General features: G+C 40.4%; 1 long non-coding RNA gene across 1 annotated transcript; it reads left to right on the top strand.

The window, feature by feature from the left end:
- The first annotated feature begins 3,270 nt into the window (after positions 1 to 3,270).
- On the top strand, positions 3,271 to 16,155 carry LOC134294239 (uncharacterized). Its single transcript, XR_010001205.1, has 3 exons — positions 3,271 to 8,898; positions 14,768 to 14,839; positions 15,099 to 16,155. It is a non-coding gene; the product is annotated as an uncharacterized LOC134294239 (long non-coding RNA).
- Positions 16,156 to 16,451: the final 296 nt, after the last annotated feature.

The raw sequence follows: 16,451 nt of genomic DNA, 5'->3' as shown, positions 1-16,451 counted from the left end.
CAGTAGAGTCTCGCTTATCCAACGTAAATGGGCCGGCAGAACGTTGGATAAGCGAATATGTTGGATAATAAGGAAAGATTAAGTAAAATCCTATTAAACATCAAATTAGGTTATGATTTTACAAATTAAGCACCAAAACATCATGTTAGACAACAAATTTGACAGAAAAAGTAGTTCAATACGCAGTAATGCTATGTAGTAATTACTGCATTTACGAATTTAGCACCAAAATATCACGATGTATTGAAAACATTGACTACAAAAATGCGTTGGATAGTCCAAAATGTTGGATAAGCGAGTGTTGGATAAGTGAGACTCTACTGTATATGCCATGAAAGATTTGAAGAAGATATGGAAGCACAACCAGGTCTTTCATTCTGAATATACGTACATTGGATTTTGCTGGTTACACACTAAACCTATTCTCGTTTAAAATGATTATAGCAGGGCAATTTTCAGTAAGTATCTGTTTTAAAATTTCAGTATAGTATTTACCAAGCATTTGCACACAAACAAAATCTCTGCAGATTCAGAGTTGTAGTTGACATAAGTATTGAGCACGACATACACACTACTCATTGTCCTTGTTATGACCTTCACTGAAATGCTGCAAAACCCTCGTGATTTCCAGAGAAGCCTACCTTCCCTTCAAAGCATATTAACAAAATTAAGGTAGTCAAGAAATTTGCCCTGCACTTATTCCTGTCAAGACTGTCAACCCAGTAAAGAGGTCATTTTTAACAATTTGCATACTTCAATGAGCTACAGAAAAGGAGGCAAAATGCATGCAGGGTGTCGTGAAATTCTGTGACAAAAATCAGCACTGAGCAAGGCGATTTTGCAGGCAAAGGAGGAGGTGCTTATTCATATCCGTGAATATTAATTATAAACAACACAAACTACTTTCTGTTAATTGCTGCCTCTTTACCCTTCAGCTGTGCCTATCACTTCATTGTGAAGTTTGCTGCAGTGTGCGTGGATAATTTCTTTCCCGGTGCCAAAAATGGAACGCTACAGCCATGAATACCAAAGAGTAGTTGCCATGACAACAATAAATGGGAACGGGCTGGCCCAGTTTAGGTAATTTACCTTTCTAAGCCCTTTGGGCCGCATAGATGGCCCTGAACGCTAAATAAGGCACCAGAAATGGTTGCATAAAGCTCATCCTTCCACACCTTACATTACCCCTACATGTTATTTTTGGATATCTGAAAATTCCTACTTAAATTTTTTTATAGCAACCAAGGCTCTTGTTGGTTCAGTCCTGTTTCGCACCTGACAAGTGTCATTGTGAATATTTGTGATTATTCCTAATTCCTTTCAAGGGTATGAAATTGTGTCCATAAACTATATTAGTTTATCTCTGCATTCATCGCCTTGATTGTTGTGTGTTGCCAAGGCAGAAAGGAAACAAAGTTGAAAAGGGTTGTTGTATGTCTTTCGGGCTGTGTGGCCATGTTCCAGAAGTATTCTCTCCTGACGTTTCGCCCACATCTATGGCAGGCGTCTTCAGAGGTTGTGAAGCAAGAAAAAACTAGGCAAGGAAGGTAAATATATATCTGTGGAGAGTCCAGGGTGTGGCAAGAGTCCTTTTCATTAATGCTGGCTTCCCAGTGACAAAGGACTCACAACACCCTGGACTCTCCACAGATATATATATTTTTCCTTTCCTTGCCTAGTTTATCCATGCCTCACAGCCTCCGAGGATGCCTGCCATAGATGTGAGCGAAACGTCAGGAGAGAATACTTCTGGAACATGGCCACACAGCCCGAAAGGCATACAACAACCCAGTTTTTGTTTGTTTGCCTCTTTTGTTTGTCTCTTGCCTGGGGGGCATCCTTTGTTCAGAGTCATTAGCCGTCCTTGGGGCTCCTCTGCCTTCAGAGTGTTGCTTCCCAGAGAAATCAGCCATAGCAGAGCACGTGATGAACCAACCTGGACACAGTATATTATTTGAGAACACAGAAATGCTTGACCACTCCAACAACTATCATGTCAGACTACACAGAGAAGCCATTGAAATCCACAAGCATGTGGACAACTTCAACAGAAAGGAGGAAACCATGAAAATGAACAAAATCTGGCTACCAGTATTAAAAAAACTCAAAAATCAGAACAGTAGATGGGAACCAACACTCTGAGGGCAGAGGAGCCCCAAGGACGGCTAATGACTCTGAACAAAGGATGCCCCCCAGGCAAGAGACAAACCTTTCCAATGCTAATTAGGGTGATTAACTGAAACATTAGTGCTGGCTTCCAACTGACAAAGGACTCTTGTCACACCCTGGATTCTCCACAGATATATATTTACCTTCCTTGCTTAGTTTATCCATGCCTCACAACCTCTGAAGATGCCTTCCATAGATGTGGGCAAAACGTCAGGAGATAATACTTCTGGAACATGGCCACACAGCCCAAAAGACATACAACAACCCTGTGATCCCGGCCATGAAAGCCTTCGACAACACAAAGTTGAAAAGATTCAGAGTCGAATTTGAGCAGTAAAAGCCAAATCCAAGGAGAAGGAATGTCAATCAGTTCAAAGGCAGAGAATATGCCATAGTTGCTACCATTCTCCTTCCTCTTGTTCTGTATGATTTTCCTGAATCAGTCCAGAAGAGGAGACCTCTGGGTGGAGCCTTCTCCATGTTAAGAATCCCACCTCTTCTTAGGCTCAGAGCAAAAAGGAGTCAAGCAGAGAAGTCCTCTTTGTTTATTGGCATCATCATTCATCCACCCACCATGCTCTTCCAATAACACTTTAAACCTCATGCACCAGGAGGGGACATTGAAGTGCTTCATGACCATGCTTTTCTTACAGAATCGACATGGACCTATATTTAGAGTATAGGTTCCTGCAACATTGAATCTGATCTTACAGAAGTGGCAAACAGTACAAGATCCGTTCACTGCCAAGCCAAGCAGGTCCTCTGTCCACTGGGCAATGGTGCTCTTGTCTTGTATTTCCTGTCTTGTGTAATATTTGTTTAAAGGAAAAGGTAAAGGTTTCCCCTGACGTTAAGTCCAGTCATGTCTGACTCTGGGGGTTGGTGCTCATCTCCATTTCTAAGCCGAAGAGCTGGCGTTGTCCGTAGACACCTCCAAGGTCATGTGGCCGGCATGACTGCATGGAGCGCCCTTACCTTCCTGCCGGAGCGGTACCTATTGATCTACTCACATTTGCATGTTTTTGAACTGCTAGGTTGGTAGGAGCTGGAGCAACAGCGGCCGCTCCCGCCGCTCCCAGGGTTTGAACCTGGGACCTTTCAGTCTGCAAGTTCAGCATTTCAGTGCTTTAACACACTTCGCCACCAGGGCTCCTTAATAGTTGTTTAGCACTCTCCAAATATCTACACTCTCCAAGATGAAGCTCTAAGCTGCAGAAGAAAGGCCTGCAAATTATTATTGAGAAACCTGATTCAGCTGCAAAAGTTGGCCACAGCCCAAGAAAAAGGAGCAGGATGGGAGGAGGAAGGGATCAGAAACAAAGAAAGTTAACTTTCATAAAGTCACCTTACAGGAAGCGTTCAGTGGTGCTGAGAGAGGACGTACAAACTTTTCTCCTTGGCTGCTGTAAGGGCAAAGTAGGTTACTGCACTTGACTCGCCCTCCAGAGAAATGGTATTTGTTGTAAACACATTCCGGGAAAGTAAAGCCTAGTTTACATATTACCTGAAAATTTTGAGTATCAGGAACACACAGTGACTCAGTGGCATGAAACATGAGCTGCATGCTGAAGGGCCCTTGGTTTTATTGTTCTTTTGATCTTGTTTAATGTAGTGTATATTTTCTTTTATTGTGTTGTTTAATGTGCTATGATTTGTTGTTCTATTATATTTTGTTATATTGCATTGTTCTGGGCATGGCCCCATGTAAGCCGCCCCGAGTCCCCGTTGGGGAGATGGTGGCGGGGTATAAATAAAGTTTATTATTATTAAGTTTATTATAAGGACCAGGCTAAATTTTGGCTCCTTCAGGCAGGGTTGGAGGGGCCAAACTCCTGTTTAAAACCTCAGAAAATCTACCAGGCAGCAGGCTGAGAGAAGGCAATTTTCGGCCCATTAAGGCTTCTGGACTTTGTGTTGTCGAAGGCTTTCATGGCTGGGATCACAGGGTTGTTGTATGTCTTTCGGGCTGTGTGGTCATGTTCCAGAAGTATTCTCTCCTGACATTTCACCCACATCTATGGCAGGCATCCTCAGAGTTAAAAAACTCTAAAATCAAAACAGTAGATGGGAACCAACACTCTGAGGGCAGAGGAGCCCCAAGGACGGCTAATGACTGAACAAAGGATGCCCCCCAGGCAAGAGACAAAACCTTTCCAATGCTAATTAGGGTGATTAACTGAAACATTAATGCTGGCTTCCCAGTGACAAAGGACTCTTGCCACACCCTGGACTCTCCACAGATATATATATATTTCCTTTCCTTGCCTAGTTTATCCATACCTCACAACCTCTGAGGATGCCTGCCATAGATGTGGGTGAAACGTCAGGAGAGAATACTTCTGGAACATGGCCACACAGCCCGAAAGACATACAACAACTTCTGGACTTTAGTGAAGTTATTATTGTTCATTTATTTCCCACTTTTTCTCCAACATTGAAACACAAGGTGACTTTCAAATTAATATGCAGAAACTGCAGTCTAAACAGCAATAATATTTCTTACCTCACTTCTCAATATCTGAGACCTTGTGTTGTGGAAGGCTTTCATGGCCGGAATCACTGGGTTGCTGTGAGTTTTCTGGGCTCACAACCTCTGAGGATGCCTGCCATCTCTCTCTCAGTCGCATAGTTGTTTCCGACTCTTTGTGACCTCATGGACCAGTCCACGCCAGAGCTCCCTGTCGGCCATCGCCACCCCCAGTTCCTTCAAGGTCGAGCTAGTCACTTCAAGGATACCATTCACCCATCTTGCCCTTGGTCGGCCTCTCTTCCTTTTTCCTTCCATTTTCCCCAGCATCATGACCTTTTCCAAGCTTTCCTGTCTTCTCATGATGTGGCCAAAATACTTCATCTTTGCCTCAAATATCCTTCCCTCCAGTGAGCAACCGGGCATTATTTCCTGGAGGATGGACTGGTTGGATCTTCTTGCGGTCCAAGGCACTCTCAGGATTTTCCTCCAGCACCAAAGTTCAAAAGCATCTATCTTCCTTCGCTCAGCCTTCCTTATGGTCCAGCTCTCGCAACCATAGGTTACTACGGGGAATACTATTGCTTTGACTATGCGGACCTTCATTGCCAGTGTGATGTCTCTGCTCTTCACTATTTTGTCAAGGTTGGCCATTGCTCTCCTCCCAAGAAGTAAACGTCTTCTGATTTCCTGGCTGCAGTCTGCATCTGCAGTGATCTTCGCACCTAGAAATATAAAGTCTGTCACTGCCTCCACGTTTTCTCCCTCTATTTGCCAGTTATCAATAGGTGTAGTTACCATGATCTTGGTTTTCTCGATGTTTAAAAGCAACCAAGCTTTTGCACTTTCTTCTTTCACCTTGGTGATAAGGCTCCTCAGCTCTTCCTCACTTTTGGCCATCAGAGTGGTATCATCTGCATACCTAAGGTTGTTAATGTTTCTTCCAGCAAAAAAGCAGGCAAATGTCAGGAAAGAATACTTCTGGAACATGGCCATACAGCCCGGAAAATTCACAGCAACCCTTCTGAGACCTTGTTTATATTTCTGCTAACAACATGTAGTTATATTCTTACTATTGACCTCTCTTCAATTGAGCCATCTTATCAGCTGCTAGGATTGTGGGAGCTGAAGCCCAAAACATCTGGAGAAGCACAGTTTGAGAAACTCTGATCTAAACTATAAACTGGAATGATATGGGCTACAAGGTGGCAACTTAGCACTGTGTGCCTGTGCTCAGTTGTTTTGGCTACAGTAAAAGGCTCCTTTCTATAATCTAAGGTTGAGGAACTGGAAGATTCAGTGGCAACATTTCCAATACTTTGAAAGGTTGCCCTAACACCTACAAAAATAGTTTTGCCCCTGAATGCCCCTGAGAGGATGCAGAGAACATTTTGCCACCTTTAAAGCTCATCATGGAACATTTTAGGTACAGAAGAGGTCTTTTTAATAGCAGGAAGTGAATGAAAATAACTTTTGGTTCACGACATATTTTTAAAGAAAGCCATAGTGACTGCTGTGCAAAACTGTGGTGAAAATGCCCCCATGTCCCTTTAGAGGGCATGGAGAGATATTTAAAGTGCGTTGTGAGAATGCGGAGGAGTTTTTGTCTTTAGTTAACTTATGGAAGTACAGATCACAGCTATCCTGGTTTGTGCTTTGTGATATTGACAAAATGAAAGAGGACACAATTTCTATGAAATCTACTTAGCTTCACAGCTTTATTTGTTTCGTGTCAAAACACTGCAGAAATAATTATAGAGAGAGCACAATAATTTTAGACCAAAAGCGGGCAACAGCAACCACATTGTCTGTAGCTTTAAACAATTCTTCCTCTGTGAATGAGGCAGGGCATTGTGGGCAAGCATACAGATGCTGAGTTGTTTGTTGTGCTCCACAGTCGCACATGATGGAGGATTCTTCTAGGTAGTGCCATTTTGCCAGGTTGTCTTTTGATCTGTCCATTCCACTTCTGAGTCTGTTTCGGGACTTCCAAGTTCCCCATTCTTGGCTTGCCTCTGGAGAAAGACCCTCATGGGGACCAACCATTTGGGATTTCCCAGTTTAGCTGCACAGAGGGATACTCTTGCTGTTGCTGGGGGAACGTCAAGAGGAGTGGTGGTTCTCATGAAGGTTTTTCTTGATTTGAGTCTACTGGGAGGAGGCCGACAGCTATGCACTGGGTGGCTTTCACAGTGTTCAACTTTATTTCTCTCCCAGTTAGCGGGAACTTCCCATCACAGCTCAAGCATGCTTCACAGCTCGAGCATGTTCAAAAATAACTTGAAAAAAATGGGTTGGGGGGGGCTAAAACTCCCAGAAAACTCAATTATCTATACATTGTAGCCCAAAAATATTCAAAAGGAAAGTAATAGGTTAAGGCAGGGGTCCCCAAACTAAGGCCCGTGGGCCGGAAGCGGCCCTCCAAGGTCACTAACCTGCCCCCTATCCTAAACTTTAGACTTAGGGTTGACCTAAGTCTACTTGGTCTTTGGAGGTCTCTTTGCTTACCTCTGGTCTTATGAGACCATCTAGATGGTCTTTGGCAGTCTCTTTGCTTACTTATGGTATTATGAAACCATCTAGATGGCTTTTGAGGGTCCCTTTCCTTACCGATGGTCTTATGAAACCATTTAAATGGTCTTTGAGGTCCCTTTCCTTATCTATGGTCTTCTGATGGCCTGATGAGATCATCTAGATGGCCTTTGAGGGTCCCTTTTCTTACCGATGGTCTTATATAACCATCTAGATGGTCTTTGAGGTCCCTTTCCTTGTCTATGGTCTTCTGATGGCCCGATGAGGTTATCTAAATGGACTTTGAGGGTCCCTTTCCTTACCGATGGTCTTATGAAACCATCTAGATTCCCTTTGAGGGTCCCTTTCCTTACCGATGGTCTTATGAGATCGTCTAGATGGTCTTTGAAGGTCTCTTTGCTTAGCTATGGCCTTATGAGACCATCTAGATGGCTTTTGGAGGTCAGTTTCCTTACTAATGGTCATATTAGACAAAAATGTGTCGGATAATCCAGAATGTTGGATAAGCGAGTATTGGATAAGTGAGACTTTACTGTATTTGAATCTTCTCCCTGCTTCAAGAAGCTGTCCTCTCCCATAGTTGCCCAAGCATCCTACAAGGCAACGAGGGTGTGTGTGTGTGTATGTTGAAATCTGAAATGTACAATTGAATCAATCCTTCAGAATTAAAGCATGACCAAGCCATGTCTGCGCATCTTCTTGAAACGCTATGACAGAAGTTATAGAAAGCACCCAGGATAATTTAAAGGAGTGTGCTGATTATATGTGGCCTAAAGCAAGCAAGCCCTGAAATGGCAGAGAAAGATGGAATGCTTATGACAGCAAAGCTGTGTTTGCCTAATTTGGCAAATAGACGGCCCCTTTTGGATGCAGTTTGTCATTAGTGACATCAAAAAGGGCCTGCAGTAACAGTGAATGATTCATTTCTGCCTCCCCTCAACAGGCATTTCTCTGGCTCAGCACCTTCCATGAACCTAATTATTCATCAGCTGTAATCATGGATTGCAAGAGGCACCATTTGTGTGGTTGACTTTCATTGTTCGTATCTTCTCACAAGGCCCTCTTTGGCTGTTTCTGGAGGATGTGCCAGATAGTTATGTAGTTTTTGTTTTTGTTTTGAACTTTTTCCAAATAGAAGAAAAACTCATTAGACAAATAATGATGACCATTTTCACCAAGCAGAATGTTTAGCGCTTGGGGCTTTCTGCAAGGGCTCCCTTGAACTCAAGCATTGGGAAACAAATCTCTAATGGAAAGTGGGATCAAAGAGGATGGAGGTTAAGTGTCATACTCAGAAAGGGGATGACTTTCGACTTCCCCAACCCAAGAACAGAAAGCATTAGTTTAGAAGGATGCTTTACGGAATGAAAACAGAAGACCTCAACCTATTTAGTACTGTTACCATATCTAGAGATATTAGAAGACAATGTTGATGTAAGTTAATAATTTTTAATCTTATTTATAGTGTATTGTATAATTTTTATATGTGTGTTTATTGTAAGCCGCCCTGAGTCCCCTGTTGGGTGAGAAGGACAGGATATAAATGTTGTAATAAATACATAAATAAACAATAGATCCTGATTGATAAGTATGTCTAAATTATGCCTTAATGTAAATATTTCAGCAGGAAAAGTATAACTAAAGCAAGAATGGTGAAAAGAAAACAGATGAATAAGAAGAAAGAAGTGAGAAGCATATTGTAGCTGTTAGCTTCCTGTATCAGGTATCAAGTGAGTATCAGAAGTTTAATATTTCTGGTTTTTAAAATGTAATCTTTTGTTTAAATTTGATTAATTAAAAATTATTTCCAAAATATTTTTCCTGTTTTTCAAAAGACTTCCTCTGTCTTCATTATCAATTTCCAGTAGCAAACATTGCACGGATCTCTTTGACCATGTGATGGAATGCAGTTATTGATGAACAACTCCATTTTGTATATTTAAGGATTTTAAAAACTTTAATAATTATGTCATTATATCAGGACTTTGAGCATCCACGTTGTGCAATACATATGTAGGAACTATAGCCTAGTTATTTGGGATGAATGTCCATTACAGTAACTAATACATGTATCTTATGTCACACTAGTAACTTAGGCTGGATCTACACTGCCATATAATGCAGTTTCAGAATGCGGATTAACAGCATTGAACTGTATTATATGGCAGTGTAGACTCATATGCAGATAACCTGCATTCTGAAACTGATCCAGAAGAGGTAATACAGTAGAGTCTCACTTATCCAAGCCTCGCTTATCCAAGCTTCTGGATTATCCAAGCCATTTTTGTAGTCAATGTTTTCAATATATCATGATATTTTGGGGCTAAATTTGTAAATACAGTAATTACAACATAACATTACTGCGTATTGAACTACTTTTTCTGTCAAATTTATTATATAACATGATGTTTTGGTGCTTAATTTATAAAATCATAACCTAATTTGATATTTAATAGGCTTTTCCTTAATCCCTCCTTATTATCCAACATATTCGCTTATCCAACATTCTGCCAGCCCGTTTATGTTGGATAAGTGAGACTCTACTGTACATGTATCTTATGTCACACTAGTAACTTAGGCTGGATCTACACTGCCATATAATGCAGTTTCAGAATGCAAATTAACAGCATTGAACTGTATTACATGGCAGTGTAGACTCATATGCAGATAACCTGCATTCTGAAACGGATCCAGAAGAGGTAATACCATTATTTTTGGAGTATAGTCATAACTTTTTATTACTTTTATAGATACCTCACTAAATGGTGCAGGAGGAATAACTCAAATGCCGTGTCTGATGCTGCTGTTGGGTGGGTGCTGAGCTGACCAGAAGATGGATCAGTAGGGAGTATATTTTATATCACAGGCCAGTAGCTTTTAGCATTCGGATCAGGAAAAGCTGGTGCCCACTGGTGCTGGTGAGGCAGAAGGTGGAGTTGCTAAAGGCAAAGCCAACTACAGTACTTGTAGTTTGCTACCCAACCTCCTCTCTTGCAAGGTCTTACCTATACCCAACATAACCCTGCTAGGTTACTGTGGGTTTGTTTGTCAATATTCCACCTGCTTAAACAGAAGGACCATACTAGGATATTAATGCTATGTAGTAATTACTGTATTTACGAATTTAGCACCAAAATATCACAATGCATTGAAAACATTGACTACAAAAATGCGTTGGATAATCCAGAACATTAGATAAGTGAGACTCTACTGTACCACATTTGATCCAGAAAACTATTCAGCTGCTTCCATCTTCTCTTCCCTCTGCCTTTTTCTAATTTGGAAACTCTTGAGTAGATAAAAATTAGCACTTCACAGGGCAATTAAACTTGCAGTTTTCTATCATGTTCTTATAAATGTAAGATCTAAATATAGCTGATGAAGAAATTGGTTGTTTGATACTAGCAGTGATCGCACAAGAACCTCCCATGTGAAATCATCTCTATGAGCAGTGCAGTATAATAGTTGTCACTGGGTGCATTTACACTGTAGAATTAATGCCATTTGACATCACTTTAACTGCCACAAAAACAGTCCTGAGAGTTTGCACACTTCCCACCTCGATCTAGACTTTGTGTGGTATCACCATCCAATTTTGGAGTGTCCCATCACCCAGAACTATGTGAAGAAACAACAATTTGTTATGTCTGCCATTTTGGGCACCAAAAAACGATGACACACCACCTCCTGCCACCTTTGGGGAGTGTAAAGCACCATGAATCAGCATGTAGGAACCCTGTATTTTTCAGAGAAAATGACATTTTGGGTGTGTTGGGTATGTGTGTACACATACATTCTCTGGTGCTTTGGGTGAGATTAGTACGGTTCCCAAGGGCTGCATGTGGCTTATAGGCTAGACCAATGATGGGCAACCTTTTGCACTTGGTGTGTCAAAATTCACCAAAAAACCTAGCATGACTTGGGTGGTGTGTCACTTCGAGAAAAAAAGCCATAATTTCACAATATATATAGTTTAAATAACAAAAATATATAATTGTAATACATAACTGTATTTAACAAATCAAAAACTATTTACTACCATTATTTCCATGTACAACAATCTATGGTACCTCTTGCAGTTTCCACGCTGATTTCTCTCTATTGTAGTTTCAATGTAGTCATGAATAATGAATAATAATATAATAATATAATAGTACAGTAGAGTCTCACTTATCCAAGCCTCGCTTATCCAAGCCTCTGGATAATCCAAGCCATTTTTGTCGTCAATGTTTTCAATATATCGTGATATTTTGGTGCTAAATTCGTAAATATAGTAATTACAACATAACATTACTGTGTATTGGACTACCTTTTCTGTCAAATTTGTTGTATAACATGAAGTTTTGGTGCTTAATTTGTAAAATCATAACCTAATTTGATGTTTAATAGGCTTTTCCTTAATCCCTCCTTATTATCCAAGATATTCGCTTATCCAAGCTTCTGCCGGCCCGTTTAGCTTGGATAAGTGAGACTCTACTGTAATAATATAATAATATACTACTACAATAATAATAGAATAATAATAGAATGATTTTATATATATGTGTGTGTGTATATGTAATGTGCATAATTCCCATGGAGTACACAACAAAACCACTGGACCAAATCACACCAAATTTGGCCACAAAAGACATTAGTCATCCAATCAATCTGCATACGGCAGCGTGTCAGCAAAAATGGCTAGGCGTGTCAGTGCTGACACGCGTGTCATAGGTTGGCCATCACTGGGCTAGACAATCCCCATCCTGATATAGCTGCACTAAATATTTTAATTGCTACAGATCAGTGATTCTAAAACATCATTATACAACTGAGGAGCAGAGCCATGCCCAGATCTACTTGAAGCCAACCATTATTAATATTTTATGGATGAAAAATATTGAGACTCAAATATGAGCAATTACCCCAAGGCTAGCAATCACAGGTTATTAAAAGGTTGCAGTGCCAACTATATGCATATATTCGGTATTTATACATGACTAGCTGTGCCCGGCCACGCGTTGCTGTGGCAAAGTATGATGGTATGGGAAATAAAGTATTGAGGAATTGGTTAAGGTAAAGGTTTTCTCCTGACATTAAGTCCATTATAAATGGGTAATATAGCTGTGTGGAAGGGCCTTGAGTCTACACTGCCATATAATCCAATTAAAATCTGATAATCTGTATTTTATAGGCAGTGTGGAAGAGGCCTAAGTGAGGCCGAACTCTGCCTGTCCCCTGGGCTGAGTGGGTTGCTAGGAGACCAAGTGGGCGGAGCTTAGCCTTCTAGCTGGCAGCAATTGGATAAAAACAATTATTCCTCTCCCTCTAATTAGGACTTTATTTTTCTTTTCTTTTTGTTGTATGAACGTAGAGGCATGGATGAGGGGTTGTGCTGCCAAGTTTAGTGTTTCTGGAATGTGTAGTTTTGTTGTTTTGTCCTAGGCCGAAATTTCATTACTCTTTTCTATATATAGATCTCTTAATTTACTTTGCTTTCTGATGTTAAAGCATTGGAAGCCAGAAACTGGACTTCATCAGATTATACTGGGAAGTTTTCAGAAGTATTCAGAAGAAGAGAGTTCAGTCTAACTCCATTCCATAATAAAATGGAGTTTTTCTCTACCTTGGGATCACACTGTTTAGCGCACTCAGTTGTCTTGCTTATTTTTCAATGAAGAAGTTTACACACTGCAGATATTTGGCCCCGCTCACCACCCCTCTGGTGCTTTTTGGTACAGTACTTCATCTCCCACAATTCCCAAAAGCAGAGAGGGAGAAAAGGGGTGGAGAGAAAAGGGGTGAGAGCGAGGGAATCCCACTTGGAAGGGCAGAAGCAAGTAGAGCAATGATGGGCAACCTTTTGCACTTGGTGTGTCAAAATTCACCAAAAAACCTAGCATGACTTGGGTGGTGTGTCACTTCGAGAAAAAAACCATAACTACAAAAATGGCTTGAATTATCCAGAAGCTTGGATAAGCGAGGCTTGGATAAGTGAGACTCTACTGTATATGTGATATGTGACTGATCATATCACCAAATTACTTCAGCCAATAGTGTTAAAAATAGTGTGGTCAAATCATGCTGACCAATGGGAGGAAAAAAGGGGGGCATGTTTATATAATAAAGGCAGCACTGAAACGTTGCAAGCATGCTTTCATCTTGCATCATTTCAGTAACAGTGGCAATGAAGGTGAAATAGAAGCACTTTCAAATAGTAGACGAGGGCAAGCATGATTTGATAGGATGGCAGTTTCACAACCCCATATCAATAAATCAGGAAGCAAAATGGTTTGGCTTCCGTAACACAAGCTGTAATTCTGGAAGCACATTAGCTACATTAGCTACAAGAGGAGAGACTAGTGAAACAGAATCTTGTTTTTTAAAAAGACAGAAAGAATGAATATAAAAGTTGAAACTGTCAGAAACAAGTTGTGAAAAGTAATCAGTTGCTCTATTGCAGTGGTTCTCAACCTGTGGCTCCCCAGATGTTTTGACCTTCCACTCCCAGAAATCCTAACAGCTGGAAAACTGGCTGGGATATCTGGGAGTTGTAGGCCAAAACACCTGGGGATCTACAGGATGAGAACCACTGCTGTATTGGCAAACATGTAAAATCATTGTGTGTGTGTGTGTGTGTGTGTGTGTGTGAGAGAGAGAGAGAGAGAGAGAGAGAGAGTGTGTGTGTGTGTGTGTGTGTGTGTGTTTTTGAGGTTTCAGGGTAGCTCCTGTTTACCCTGAAATCCTATCTGGTCCTATCTGAGTCTTGTGATTTGCAAGTATCTTTCTTTTCACCCTACCTTTCCCAGGTTCATCTGTATTCACCAGTATTTCAAAGGTTTTTAATTCCTTCTGAGTTGATGTCTTTAAAGTACTTCTGGAATGTGATACCTGAACCTCCCATGGATACCAAAAGACATGGATGCTCAAGTCCCACTGCCAAAAAAAAGTCCCATTGCATATGACAGCATAGTAAAATGGTGTCCCTTATATAAAATCAAGATTTGCTTTTCAGCATTTTTTTTGGTAAAGGATATCTTTCAAGCCATGGATGGTTGAATCTGTGTACATAGGAATCATGGATACGGAGGACTGGCTGCAGTGGGTTTAACTGGATGTTTGGTTTAATGCTCTTAAAAGTTTTGCACTCCATATTGTTTTAGCTGGTCTATTTTAATTACCACTGTAAGCCATTCTGAGTTCCATTTGGGATAGAAGCAAGACATAAATCAAATAAACAAGCAAATACTATAGGATTCAGTCCATATGTCTACCTTCTCTCACCCATCCCCTCCCCCCTCAATATCACTTACAGTAGAGTCTCACTTAATCCCTCCTTATTATCCAAGATATTCGCTAATCCAAGCTTCTGCTGGACCGTTTAGCTTGGATAAGTGAGACTCTACTGTATTTGCAAAATGGCCATCCAACTGTCCACAGTTCTTTAGGAGAATGTGAACCTTGTAATCACGACCACGGGAGGTCTTTCTGAAGCTCCTGTACAATAGAAGTGGACTTCCTTTTTCTTTTCAGTTTTATGTTTCTCCCATTCTTAACTGCATCACACACTCAGGTTCCTCCTCAAGTTCTTGTTAATTATTAAATCTTTATCTGTTTTAGGTTTATTGCTTGGACGAGACAATTCTGCTTCTTCACTTAGTGCCGCATATGAGCCAACATGAACTATGGCAGGTAGGAAGCAGGAGCGAGGACATCTTTGCCCCATATTATGCATGTATTTCTCCTTGCTAGCCTCTGCCTTAGATATGACTGGAAATGTAATGGATCTGGGGTGGGGTGGGGCGGACGGCATCCCTCAACAGCTGTTGGGCAGGAGAGAGAGATGGCTGGAGCAATGCCAGAAGGTCTCCGATGTCTTGAAGGCGGTCATGTTCTTGGTTCCTTCATACTTTCTCTCTGTTTATTTCCTTCTTTTCTTGGTTCATTGCAGCCCCGTTGAAGAACACTGCAAGCCCTAAAGCAAATCAAGCCGGGTAAGATGTAATTTTGTTAACTGTCTCACATTTTGAACGGATGGAAGTTACAAGAGTGTCTGACCTTTACAAAAAGTGTTATTCCATTCTGCCTTCTTGGTTTAAGAACAAAGGGTGCCGAAAGTAGGAAAGTCCTTGACAGAATCAGCCAGAAAATCATCATGATATTCCAAATGAATGCATAGGAGTTAGTGGAATCTGCAAGATAAAACCTGCTAAGAGATTACTGCATTACTATCCTATTCATGCATAATTGCTAATACATCCCACTGATAACCACAATTAAAAGCTAACAATGTTTAGTAAAGCGGAAGGCAATTGGACACAAGGAAGATCATATTTCAGGTGGATAGACTCAATTCACAGTTCAGGGTTTGCAGGACTTAAGAATAACTATTGATAGCAGGCTGTCTTAGAAGTGTCTATAAAATTGCTATATGTCAAAGTCAATATGTTGGCCCTTAGCAACAACATACCACTGAAGTCAGCATAAATATAGGTTATGTTGGGCTGAAAGAATGGAAGCAATGCTGTTTTGAATGGGGAATATAATCAGGTGATACTATTTACATCCTATGTAAATAATGAAGCTTAAAATAATGTAGAATCTAATTGATTGGTTTCTCTGAATTGTCTATTTATGACAGTGATGTAGCAGCCTTCCTTATCATTAACTGTAACATGTATGATCTCTTTTCATTCTCGATGATAATATACCTGAATTGTTGGACAGAATTTGAGGTGGAATCACCATTTATTTTGTTAATATTCCTTAGAAGTAGATTCTAGAATGATGTTGTCATCTTTTGTGCTTAGAAGTTCCTGTAAAGTAATGGCAAATGGATGGTAAAGCTGCATCTATGACAGTGATGGCCAACCTATGACATGCGTGTCAGCACTGACACGCCTAGCCATTTTTGCTGACACGCTGCTGCATGCAGATTGATTGGATGACTAATGTCTTTTGTGGCCAAATTTGGTGTGATTTGGTCCAGTGGTTTTATTGTTTACTCCATGGGAATTATGCACATTACATTTTTAATTTCTATTATTATTCTATTATTATTGTAGTATATTATCATATTATTACTATAATATTATTATTATATTATTCGTTGCTCATGACTACATTGAAACTAGAATAGAGAGAAATCAGTGTGGAAACGGCAAGAGGTACCATAGATTGTTGTACATGGAAATAATGGTAGTAAATAGTTTTTGATTTATTGAATACAGTTATATATTACAATTATATATTTTTGTTATTTAAACTATGCATATTGCAAAATTATGTTTTTTTTTCTCAAAGT

The sequence above is a fragment of the Anolis carolinensis genome, chromosome 1, assembly GCF_035594765.1.
Source record: "Anolis carolinensis isolate JA03-04 chromosome 1, rAnoCar3.1.pri, whole genome shotgun sequence".
Taxonomy (NCBI): domain Eukaryota; kingdom Metazoa; phylum Chordata; class Lepidosauria; order Squamata; family Dactyloidae; genus Anolis; species Anolis carolinensis.
The sequence above is the reverse complement of the archived record's forward strand: the minus strand, read 5'-3'. Positions and strand labels throughout refer to the sequence as shown.